Source organism: Labeo rohita, chromosome 3 (assembly GCF_022985175.1).
Source record: "Labeo rohita strain BAU-BD-2019 chromosome 3, IGBB_LRoh.1.0, whole genome shotgun sequence".
Lineage (NCBI taxonomy): Eukaryota > Metazoa > Chordata > Actinopteri > Cypriniformes > Cyprinidae > Labeo > Labeo rohita.
In genome coordinates, this window is record NC_066871.1 from 29447434 (window position 1) to 29458597 (window position 11164).

An 11164-nucleotide genomic window follows, 5' to 3' on the forward strand; every position below is an offset into this window, starting at 1 on the left:
AGTATATTAAGTGCATTTCAAGATATGTTTAAGATCAATTTTAATCTATTTGCAATATATTTAATGTATTAAAATTGTGTTAAAATGGACCCACTTCAAGTACATTTAGTGTATTTTAACTATACTACCCTTAATTTTATTTAGAGTACACTTAAATGTTGTACTAGAAGTACATTACAAAGTTATTTTAAGCTAATAATTAATGCATTTACAGTATATTTTAAATATAACATTAGCTCATTTATAATGTATTTTCATAACACTGAAGAATTCACTATTAATATATTAAAAATATATTTTACAAAATCATTTAATATGCCAGAAATATAGGTTTAATATATTAAAAATATACATTTAAAAAACCCATTTAGTATGCCAATAATAAATTTTTTTAATATTAAAAATATACTTTTTATAACAAACGTTTAATATATTACAAATATAATGCAAACTACTGTTTCTGTAAAGACAGTATCAAATACACATTTATAAAGTACAAAACTTTTATTTAATTAGACATTTTTTTTAGCCAAAATATGTTCTCAAAAATAAAGATAAGTGATCTGCAGAGCTCCATTTAACACAAAATAAGAATAATAAAAAATAAATCACTAAAGAGCATTTGTAGGAAACTAGCAATTTCATCAAACAATTGAACCACATATGGAGCCACAGAAGACAAACAAATGCATTTTTAACAAACTAGCAATAGCCAAACAGTTAACCAAGAACTGTAACAACTCAAACATCACATCTTCTTCATCCTTCCAATGGAGAGTGAATGTTCTTTGAGGCTGACTCGTTGTTGCACTTCCTCCAAATGAGGGCCCGCACCTCAGACACTGTCGTCTTTGGGAACTCTTTTATCACAGTGTCTGTGAGAGGGGAAAAAGAAACTGTAAAAAATTCAGCAAATTACAGTACAATTCAGGACTGTAAACCCTGATCCGGCTTGTGTTTTCACTGGCAACAGTACCCTTTCTTGATAGGCTTGGTCTGTGCTGGAAAGCAGCGAATCTCCACCATTCTCACATAATGACTATGCTAATGGATTTTCTATATGGTTAAGCATATACAAAAACACAAAATAATTATTACAGTCATGAATTTATTATAACTTTTTTCCTAACCATTTCTGAGGATTCAGCAAGAGACTTGATCTTGAGCTGTATGGGCCTCTTTTCATGGACTCTAGGACATCTTTGAGAGATGATACAATCCCAGGAAACTCTACAAGACAAAAATAAATAAAAAAAAACAACAACACACATTTGAGTTCTTCTTCATTTTTAGTTAATCAAGGTCTATTGATTCAATAAAATGTATTTTCTAAAGAAGCATTGCTGTAACTTTAAAACTTTTGCTGTGCAAAGACAGGAATTTCTAAGGATAATGGCAAGTTGGTTACGGCTAATAAGGTTTTGTTACATTTATAAATATAACAAACAATCATATACCATAATGGTAATGTGGCTAAAAAGGTTACATTGCCTTATATTGACATAGCTGTTAATAAAGAGTCACCAAGATGACTTTTCCTTTCCATACTGGCTGTGGTACTCTATCAAAGACAAAAATATTCTAACATATATATATATATATATATATATATATATATATGTTAGAGTATATACATATATATCTGAACATCGGAAATATTTCTTCAATAACAATTAAATATTATGTTAATAAATGTGTTAAACAAGTGTTTAATAATCAATCTATTGGGTAGGTTTAGGGAAGAACTTTGCTGTCCCAAAAAGGCAGCATCCATTTACATTTTTTAATAAATGCTTGTAAATATATTATTGATATTTTCACACACACACACACACACACACACACACACACACACATACATACATATATATATATATGTTACCCCAAAGTACAGTCATATGGTTGTATAGATGGTCACTCATTTTTTTCCTATGGATGGATGTTTACATAACCAACAACGACTCTAAAATACCCAGTTAGTTTGGCAAAAGGATTCAAAATTGGGTAGATCTTACCAAAATCTACATTAACAAATCTTACTAAAATATACTTTTACATATTTCAGTCTACTGAAGGAACCAGTTGGACACCTGAAAGAGAACATGCTTTATGAATCTTCTTCTGAGATTAAGCGGCAGCCAACCATTAGTCATATTAAAAAAAAAAATAAAATAAAAAATTATTACTTTATGTGAAATGCAAACACTGCTTACTCTTTTCCTTGATTGTCTCTGCTCTGTATTTTCAAACAGGTCAGTGTCAGTGTTATCTGAGTCACCTGACATTGGAGTAGAGGTTACAGGTGCTTTCTGTCTTTGCAGGTTCTGGAGGTCTCTTTTAAGTTTTTCTCCCATTCCAGCATCAGCTGCACTTTGAGATGTACTTGCACTCTAAAAGCAACACACTAAAATTAACATTTCACCATTAATAAAAAATAATAATAATAATAAAAAAAAAAAAATCTAAAACCTTTATGGCTTCAGGTGTTTTTTCCCTTTCTCTGCAGTGGTCTTCCAGATGTCTTCTCCTCTCTTAAAAGCATCTCTCTTCATGATTAAGTCTTTGTAAACGTCTGCAAATACACACACACACACACACACACACACACACACACACACACACACACACACCATTTCATTTAATTTCACAGTGTACAGTTATTTGATTTGATGGTAACTGGTGTACATTATAGTGCTTATAACTTTATTTATTGATCTACCTATAGTAAGTTTACTCTTTTTATGAGTAAAGACAACAGACAATGCTTTTATACTTGAATCAAACAGGAAAAGTCACTTTATAGAATAACCATCAGAAGTTTCTAGACCTAACGTTAATAAGTGTTGCTGTTAACGTCAATTGTCCTCGTACTAGCATTGAGATATGCACACTGTCCACATGGAAAAGTAGTTTATGCACCCAAAGTGATCTTAAAGCTAGTCGCTAATAGGTAACAATAATAAACTTAACTTACCACCAAGTAGTAGTATTTTTGCTGCCTGTATCTTGCTCTGTCCATGTCGGCCGCGACTTGTCAGGCGCACCGCTATTCTGAGTTGTTCGCGGGAGCTGGTACTCTGCTCGTCTGTGTTCTCTTAAAATGATATCGGTGCTGTCCACTATGTCCGAGTCAGGGAAATAAAACAAAGCATAGCTAGGAAACGACATGATTTCCGTTAAAATATCGTATCCGTTGCCCGATCAACTTGTGTTCATCTCCTTAAAATCTGTGATTGGACAATTGCCTGCAAATTGTATAGCTTGTTTCTGATTGGCCAAATTGAACTGCAAGGAATTGGCTGTGATTGGTCAAACTGAATGCACTGCTACAAAAATAAATAAATAAATAATAATAATAATATATATATATATATACACACACTACCGTTCAAAAGTTTGGGGTCAGTAAGACTTGTAATAGTCTTTAAAGAAGTCTCTTATGCTCATCAAGGCTGCATTTATTTGATTAAAAATATAGAAAAAAAAAAAAACAGTAATATTGCAAAATGTTTTTACAATATAAAATAATGTTTTTTTTTTATTTTAACATACTTTAAAATAGAATTTATTCCTGTGATGAAAAGCTGAATTTTTATCAGCTGTTACTCCAGTCTTAAGTGTCACATGATCCTTCAGAAATCATTCTAATATGCGGATTTATTATTAGAATGATCAGTGTTGGATAATATCAACAGTTGTGCTGCCAAATATTTTTTGGAACCTGTGATTTTATTTTATTTTTTTCAGGATTCTTTCATGAATAACAAGTTTAAAAAGTACAGTGTTTATTCAAAATATAAATATTTTATAACAATGTAAATTATTTATTAACTTTTAATAAACTTTTAAATTATTAACTTAATACATTCTGGTGAATAAAAGTATTAATTTCTTAAAAAAAAAAGAAAAAAAAAAAAAGAAAGAAACAATAAAAATGTACTGACCCCAAACTTTTGAACGGTAGTGTATATATGATACAATCATTATTATTATTTCTGTCGCCTGACCTTCGGATGAAATGTGGCACTGAAGTGACGAAGTAATGAAGACATACAAATCTTACCTGCACTTACAAGATAATAAGATTCCAAAAACTACACATAAGAATGCAACTGCATATTCATATAGTGTATGTATTACTGTTTTTATAAAATATATTAAATGTTACAAATGTTTATCATAAAAAACTTGGAAAAGCAGTCTAATGTTCATTACATAAATATTTAATATAAATTGCAGTAGGCCTTGCAAGTTACATATACTGCCAACACAATACACATAATATATACATTACATAAGAGTACATTAAGTATGTTTTCTGTAAGTGCACCAAAAGTTTAACAAAAGTATGCTGTTGTTTTAGCATAATTTCAAGAAGTGTAATTAAGCATATATTTACTACCAAAGTATTTTTAGTATACTTTTTGTAAATATATTTAATGTGCATTTATTTCTGCATATTCCGTAAAAGTGTAATTAAGCATGTATTTGTTACAAAAGTACTTCTAGTATACTTTTGATAAATATATTCACAATATCTTTGTGTTTAGCACATTTCTTAAAAGTGTAATTAAGCATATATTTATTATCAAAGTACTTCTAATATACTTTTTAGAAATATATTTACAATATATTTGTGTTTAGCACATTTCTTACAAGTGTAATTAATCATAAATGTATTACCAATGTACTTTTATTATACTTATTAGAAATGTATTTGAATTGTACTTCATTTTAGCACATTTATTAAAAGTGTAATTAAGCATATATTTATTACCAAAGAACTACAACTATACTTTCTGTAAATATGCTTAAATGCGATTTAGTATATTTTTAATGCACTTCAAATAAGCACGTTGGTAATACAAATGTATTAAAAACACACTATTTGAATTTCAAATACATTTTTAACACATTTAATACTACGTCTTTTTCACATGGGTTATTTCCTTTATAAAACGGTTATTGCATATACATTAACAAAATAAAACCACAAATAAAGTGTAATGATACTCATAAAAACTATTTTTCCACCACACAATGTAGTTCCTCAGAAACTGTTGTGGTTGCAACAAAGTGGCAACAAACAGACGTAAACAAAGGTGCATGTTTGTAGAGTAATTTACAACAGCTTCGAATGCGGCTCAACCAATCAGAATTCAGAATTCTTATAAAAATGTTTACTGTCAATTTTGATCAATCCATGTTTTACAGAAAAATGTTAAGCATTAGTTCTTTTAATTTATAAATATTTATTTCTACCTTCTCTTTAAAAAATAGCTTTTGATTTGTACTGTTTTTATAGGTTTATATTTATATTTGCATTTTTATTTGTGTGTGTGTATAATAAAAGTTTCTTATGCTCATCAAGGCTGCATTTATCAAAGATAAACAAAGAAAAAATGTAATTTTGTGATATATTATTGCAATTTAAAATAACAGTTTTCTACTTTGATGTACTTTAAAATATATAATTTATTCCTGTGAAGAAATGCTGAATTTTCATTACTCATCATTACTCCAGTCTTCAGTGTCACATGGTCCTTCAGAAATTGTTATAATATGATAATCATATATAATCATTATAATTTATAATGAATCAACAGTTGTGCTGCCTAATATTTTTTTGGGACATGTGATACTTTTTTTGTTGTTGTTGTTGTTGTTGCTTTTTATTCATTAAAGAGTCAAAGACAAATTATCACAGGTTCCCCAAAAAAAATGAAATAGCACAATAATTTCAACACTGATAATAAATCAGCATATTAGAATGATTTCTGAAGGATCATGTGACACTGAAGACATCAGTAATGGCTGATGAAAATTCTTTGCTGCATCAGAAATAAATTCTATTTTAAAGTATATTAAAATAGGAAACCAATATTAGAAATCACAATAATATTTCACAAAATTACTGTTTTTTCTGTATTTTTTTATCGAATAAATGCAGCCTTGATGAGCATAAGAGACTCATGAATTGGCTACTAGATGTGATTTTACTACATGCAGTTGAGATTACACCATCTTATGGTTTCAAATAAAGCATATATTGATTAATGATCTCAGAGGTCTGTCTTGAAAGGTTTATACAGAATCATTAAAAATCGATTTCTCTATGGAGAAAATGAAAACCTCTTAAGTGGGTTATTTCTGCTCCATTAGTAGCACCAAACTGAATTGCAAAAATGACTGTATTTGAACAGGTTTCCCATCCACTCTCCATCCGCCATTGGTTTCATTGCCTAATTATATAACTGTTGATGATAGCTGTGACTCCTCTCATAACTTCTCATCTCTCTCTCAATCTCTTTCTTTCTCACTCGGGGGTGAATGAAATATTCATAACTTGGCAGTGAGAGTGAGGGAGTGAGTGCACCAGCAGAGTGTCTCAAACATGTTCCCTCCTTCACATGTGGAGATATGTCACACACACAGTGTTTTTATTTGTGTGTGTTGAGTTTTCATCTATAAATTTCTTATTCAGACAGGAATTAGAAGACTGTCAGATTGCAGATGCTTCCTCACCCTCAGCAGTGCCCATCTGAATTCCAAATAACAGACCAGCTTTCCATGTGGAAGATGAATAAATGGACAGAGTATTGACAGACAAGAAGAATTAGGAAGCTAATGCACAAGAAAAGAGTATAAAAAGGGAAGCAGATGAATATTTAATAGTTTGTCCCTGAGCTTGACGTCTAGCCTCTTGACACATACAGTATTAATAAACAGGATGGCAGGATGCTCTTGTGTATTTATGAGTGAAACAGCAGGCTGTTGTCTTGAAGATGCTGCAAAGGATTGTAAAGGGTGATGCTTTGTCAAATTGAGGTAAATAATATGCAAATAAATTGTGTTTGCGGTTTGCAGATAAATATGGAAATGCGTCATATTTTAGTGAATTTTAACAAGCCGTTTTGTTCCTAATTTATTTGCATGCATAATCGAATGCTCTGGCAGTGTTTGCAGTGGAACGACATAATGATGTACTAAATTATGCCTGCTATTTCTAAAATAAACATTTGTAGATCTATGCAATTATAGATGTTTAAACCAGTAATATGCGTCACTGTGATCATGATACTCTATGTGTCATCCAACAAACCATTATTTTCCTTTTTTGCAGTTTTGTGTCTTTTTGTAGCCTGTCTAAAAGTGAGGAATTTGAGGTGACTGTTGCTTCTAATTCATTTGTATTGGAAATAGAAGGGAAGTGGGACATTGTGGGACACACTTAGAATGCTTAAAAGTGTTAGTTCACCCAAAAATTTAAATTCTGTCATCAATTACTCACCCTTATGTCGTTCCGAACTTGTAAGACCTTCGTTCGTCTTCAGAACACAATTTAAGATATTTTTGATGAAATCCAAGAGGTCTCTGACCCTCCCATATACTAGAAAAGTTTACAAAGCTACGAGAATACTTTTTTTGCACAAAGAAATAAAAAATATTTACTTTATTCCACATTTTCGTCTCCACGGATTGTAAAGAATTAGCTTCAATCAGCGTGAAAACTGCGCACTTGGCAACACTGTAAGTTACCAGTACGAATACGCATTTTGTTCTGAATATCCATTGTGATTCTGAAGGTCTTGCGGGTTTGGAACAATATGAGAGTAATTAATGACAGAATTTTCATTTTTGGGTGAACTAACCCTTTAATGTATGTTCAGAACAGCATACAGAAAGGGAATGACGTGTACTGTAGAACTCTGAAGGAAATAAATACAATATAGGAGTAAAAAAATATATATATATATATATAAATATATATTTCAGTACTTCCTCTCGCAATTATATCGTTGTGTAATTAATTGCGGGCATCAGGGACCCGCTGTTAATATGCGGGGCATTGAAATTTCTTTTAAATACACAACCACTTTTTACTTTCACTTTCAAGATTCGCGATTACACATACTCTGTATACAGTGTTGCCAAGTCTGCAGTTTTCACGCTGATTGAAGCTACCCCAGTAACGTGATATTTAGCCCTTGGAATGTGCATTTTACCAGGGGAACTGCGAAAAATGCGATTTGTAACTGGGGACCGGATTAGTTTTGAGTAGCAATGGGGTGGGTTTTGTTGTGAAAACCTGGCAACCCTGTCTGTATAGAGGGTTTGCATTTATGTCACAATTTGGTCAGTTACGCAGATGTGCGGCTTTAGTGGAGATACTCGGATGTAAACAACAGCATAGATTGCATGTTTAATGTACAACCATAATAGGTTGTTCTGCTAATTTATGCTGTCTAAACAACAGAAAAAAATGTGTGGAAGCTGCTAAATCATATAGGACTTAGTAAGCAGGAAAGGGCACAATATTTTGAAAAAAAATTTGAACAAACAGAAATGTTGTGAAGATTCTTGCCCTGGAGATCCTAGTTCCGTTTGGCCAACCACAAATGCCTTTTGTTCCAGTTTTTTGTGCTCTTCTCCTTGATTTGTTACAGCTTTTGGCAGTCTGTAGTACTCCACATGTTTTTCACGGTCTGACCGATCGGTACAGCCCAGACCATGACAATAATTAATCATTTTCAGCAGTAATCATCAGCAAAATAAATTTTGTTCAGTTCAGTGGCATTGTTTGTATTCATTACCACCAGTATGGCTAATTGATGACGCGTCGGAAAACACTCTATACTACGGAGCGGCAGTACTACCACACATTTTACTAGATTAGATGTTTGTCAGTTTGCGTAGGATCTGCAAATCAGTCTCCATTGTCCTATCAGTCATCTCTCCTTACTCTGTTTATGTGGTAAGGGAATTTATATGTACTGTATTCTAACAGGCTACCGCTAGTGGCTCTGTAGAACACGTTCCTCATTTTCCGTGTCTTTCCGAATTCTCCCTCCATGTCATTGTCCATCGCAGTGTTTCACTTTAGACATCATCCGATGCCAATTTGGAGACACTGCCCAGCCCTAGCTTCAACAGTAGTATACATTTAATGCTTAGTTGTGTAAAATAATTTTGTGTAAAAATGTCTTAACACTTGGCAGTCAATCAAGTATTAGATCATTTAGGAAGGAAACTCATGACATTTGTCATTTTCAGTTTATCACACTGGAAATAGAACATCACATCAAGGGCAAACATGCAGTGTTTTAGAGTGAAACAGTCAGGTTCCAAGAGTAAAATGTTCCATTTATTTTCTTAGTATGGAAATTTTTAACCATATCTCCATAAACCTTTCAAGACAGGCCTGTTGTTAGCTCTGAGGTTGTTCTCTGGTATATTGTTGAAGCCATCTGTTCACAAAATTTCAACTCGTTTTTAAAATAATCAGTACAGTTCCTGGTGAAAAACAACATTACCTATGATGATGTACAGAACATTCCACCAATCATCAGCACTACAGATGATGAAATTAAGTTGGTTTCCCTGTGCCTTTAAAACACTGAAATATTTGTGTACATGTATGCATATTTTGCAGTGAACTTAAATATATTGTTTGTAGAAATACAACCAACAACTTTAAACTGATAGTTTTATATGATTGTCATTCCTCATGCAAAGTCTCATGGGATTGTAAGTCTTTCACTCAAGTCCTATTAAAGTTTGTAATGTTGTGATTCAGCTCATAGCTGGTTGGCTTGCTTTATGCTTTCACAGTGTGCTTAATTAATAAGTAACATCTTTGTAATTTGGTTTGTTTGTGCTTTAGGGTTCATTTGCATCTGTTGTGCAACTGGACTTGAGCTGTGTATGCGGAAATGCAAAAGCCACATGCAACTGATTTTACGCTGGGGATCAGCCTCTCTGCGTACGGCAGTGAGCCTCTGAATTAATGATGCGATGGATGGTGTCTGAGGCGGCGCTCCGTACTTTGAGGATAAAGACATGTCAAATCCACTCCTGCCAGTTTACAACCACTGCATGTTACGTAAAGGATCTTTGGAGATAAGCAGAGGTCTGGTTTTAGGCTGGTGCTGGTCTGCGTATGGCCTGATCATGTGCGTATGTTTTCTTAATTCCAGGATTTTTGACGTCAAGCCTGTGCAGTTGTGTGCGGTCATGCTTCCTTTAGAGGACGCCTGAAGTCTCTGGTTTGGTTCTTATGAAGTGTTACCAGAGGAATTAATATTTGCATTTAAAGGGACAGTTCATTTAAAGGGATAGTTTGCCCAAAAATGAATTCTGTCATCATTTACTCATTCTCAAGTTGTTCCAAACACCTTGATGTATGAGTTGTTAAATACAAACCCAAACCTTTAAACAGTGTATGTTCAAAAAATGTTTGACTTCAATGATAGTGGAATGTATTTTTGGTTCTCAGGTGTCATTTGATCAGATGAGAACTAATAGTGGTAATGTCTAGAAGATATCTTGCAAGAAACTCTTGTTGCCAAGTATTGCTTCAGAAGACTGGGAATACAGTGCTGCACATGGGAATTGCTTACATAAGGCACAGGACCGTGAGTAATAAAAACATGTAAATACCAAGACAGAGAGAAAAATGCAGCACCTGCCAACAATGCAGGGTTTTGTTCACAAATGCATATACATAAATCCAGAAGGTGTTTGTTAGAACATCTTATGACGTTTATTATTGAGCCCACATACATCTGTCAGGTCTGTTTTCAGATATTGATTGGTGTGTTGTGTTGTCATGTCATTGATAAAAATGAAATGATATCTGCACAAAAAGTATACGTGAGCTTTTTCAAGAAAATGTAGTTCTTAAATTAACATTGAAGAAGAAGAAAGAGGAAGGATGTGGAGACAGATGCATTCGTGTGATATGTTACTGTTTGAGTTCATATTTTCTGAGGTATTTTCAGACTACAGAAAGATTTTTAAGCTTTTTGTAATTGTGCTCTTTTTCAGAGAGTTCTTTATTAAAGCAACTTCTTTTGTGTTAGAAGAAAGAAGTCATGTAGGTTTGGAACGACATGAGAGTGAGTAAACTATCTCTTCAACACACAGTTCCAGGGGGACTGACAGTGACTCAGATGTGCTACTTTTTCCTGTTTCTTTTTTATTCCTTTTCTTTTTTTTTATTCTCCAAAACAGCCATTTTGGGTTCTATGAAGAGAGATGGGCAAGGAAGGTTGTATGCCATAAGTCTTTTTGATGCAACTCTGGCACCCCACAGGATTATCCACAAAATACTGGAGGTTTTGTATTTAAAAAAATGGTGACTGTATATTTTACAGCTCCTGTT

General features: G+C 32.8%; 1 long non-coding RNA gene across 2 annotated transcripts; it reads right to left on the reverse strand.

The window, feature by feature from the left end:
* Nucleotides 1–543: 543 nt before the first annotated feature.
* LOC127155802 (uncharacterized) lies at nucleotides 544–3201 on the reverse strand. 2 transcript variants are annotated; one of them, XR_007825650.1, is made up of 5 exons: nucleotides 2975–3201; nucleotides 2470–2572; nucleotides 2279–2390; nucleotides 1131–1230; nucleotides 544–875 (listed from the first exon to the last, which is right to left on the reverse strand). It is a non-coding gene; the product is annotated as an uncharacterized LOC127155802 (long non-coding RNA). The 2 variants fall into 2 exon arrangements; XR_007825649.1 differs by having other exon boundaries at nucleotides 2214–2390.
* Between the last annotated feature and the right edge of the window lie 7963 nt (nucleotides 3202–11164).